Here is a 2,301-nt window from a genome sequence, read left to right as displayed (position 1 = left end):
AAAAAAAAACCTCAAAATAGTTATGTCAGTTTTATGTACAAATTGATCTGGTATCCAGTTCAAGAAAATCAGATATTTGCAAAAAACATGAGAAGGTAAACATTTAATTTGAACTATACATGATTCCTTATGAAAATATTGTCATAGATTTAGACAGCAATAGGATTTTTAAAGGATTTCATTTTTAATGCACTTTTTGAAGCTTTGAAAATAATATCTGCTATTGATTAAAAGAAATGTTCTTTGTAAACATGAAAAACTTATTCCTATTATTTACATTTTATAATACTTCTCAGAGTAATTTAACTTCATATTTCTTTTACAAATTACCAACTTTTGGCAATGTGAAGTCTCAGGCTTACCTTATATTTATTTTATTATTTGAAATTGCCCTTGTGATATACATTTAGGCAGGTAAATCACTGATTTGTACATCATCTATAGAGCAGAAAAATATTGGCTGTATGTTTAGTTCACAGATTTTCAATATGCAAGTTATTTTGGTAATGATTTAATTTACACATATATATAGTCTACAAAATCATACATGTTACATATATTTTTAAATTCTTCATATTAAGTAAGCATCCTAGTCACTTTCTCACTGCTAGACACACTACTTGGCAACCACAACTTTAGAGGAGAGGTTTATTTGGGTGACATTTCTTTGGAAGGATTCAGTCTATCATTGGATAGTTCCAAGGTAAGAAAGACATGATATCTAGGGTTGGCAGAGAATAACTGCACACCTCACGGCCTTCAGGAAACAGAGAAAAGGCAGGAGTTAGGGATGGAGACAGACCCTTCTATGTCATGCCTCTAGTGACTCACCTCTTCCAACTACACCTCAGCACATTTACCTATGAATTTTTCAGTGGGTCAGTCCACTGATGAGTATAGCTTCCCATGTTCCAATACCTTTCAAAAGCCCAGCCTCTAAACATATGAGCAGTTGGGGGGACATACTATATCTAAACCATAACATTTTAAGACTTGCATTCATCTCTTTATGCAGAATGCCTTAGTTCGTCCCTGAGAATTGTCAATCATACCAGTTCCACAAGTTGAAAATTCCAAGTCCAATGTTTCCTCTGAGACTCACGGCAAGCTGTCAGCTGTGAGTGTCTTTTGTAAAAAAAAAGTTAAAAACTGCCAACATAAAATGATACACATTAAGCGTTGCCCCAAAAGAGACGGGGGATAGGAAAAAATCAGACCAAAGCAGGTCCGAAGCCTCACAGGCAAACATGAAATTCTTTACCTCCATTCTGGTCTTCTGTGCTCCAGTCAGAACTTCTCATCAATCTTGGCTTCTGTACCTGGCACCTCCACTCCTTTCCAAACTCCTCTTGTGATTCCCTTCCAAAAACCTCTGAACCACACATCAGCTATGGTCCCATCAAAGACCAAATATGTCAGACACTTTCTCCTTCCTGGAGGAAAATACCCCACACCCACAACTTATAGGCAGAATATTTTATTTTGGCTCACATTTCAGTCCAGAGTCTGCTGACTACAAGTAAAAATGGCGGGGTGGAAGGGCTTGGCGGAGCAATGCTGCTCACATCAAGGCCTCCAGGAAGCAGAGAGAAAGATGAGCGAGTCAGGGAGATAAGCTTTCAGAGGTCACACCTCTTCCACCTAGACGCAACTTTTAACAGAACATTTGTCTTTAATGAGTACAGCAGTCTAATGATCCAGTCACCTTCCAAAAGCCCCATGTCTGAACACTTGAGACTTTTGGAGGTGATTCTAGATCTCAGTTTTAAGAATAGGTGAATTTTGGAAGATATTATGATGAAAAGGAAAGTATATTTCTTATACATTGATAAAGTAAAAGACTCCATATAGAGTCACGGACATTGCTGGGGTTCTACTTGAATACTAAAAAGCTTTTTTGTTATTTTATTTTTTGCTTATTTGTTATTTTACCACATGCACTTTCTTTAGTTAGATTGAGTGACCACCTTTGTAGTAAATGGATATAATGTTAAATAATACGGCCCTGAACATTAAATTTATTGAGCAATTTATATGTGAACTTTAAGAGGAGATCAAAAAAGCTATGCAATAAAAATGTTGTACATTATATTACTTGCAATCATTTAAGGAATTGACCATGTCAGTTTCTGAGCTATCGGACAAGAATAAGATATGTGTTAGAGGATAATTTGCAGATAATCTAAGTATAAAAATTGAAGCTACAGATAGAGTCTGGGTTTCTGTTGTATCTACACAATATATTTCTGCAAGTAATATATTGATGCATAAGGTCATGGGCAGCAATTTCCTGACAGCTCG

This window comes from Fukomys damarensis, unplaced genomic scaffold (assembly GCF_012274545.1).
Source record: "Fukomys damarensis isolate Sample0158 unplaced genomic scaffold, DMR_v1.0_HiC HiC_scaffold_32, whole genome shotgun sequence".
Taxonomy (NCBI): domain Eukaryota; kingdom Metazoa; phylum Chordata; class Mammalia; order Rodentia; family Bathyergidae; genus Fukomys; species Fukomys damarensis.
This window is presented reverse-complemented; position numbering follows the sequence as displayed.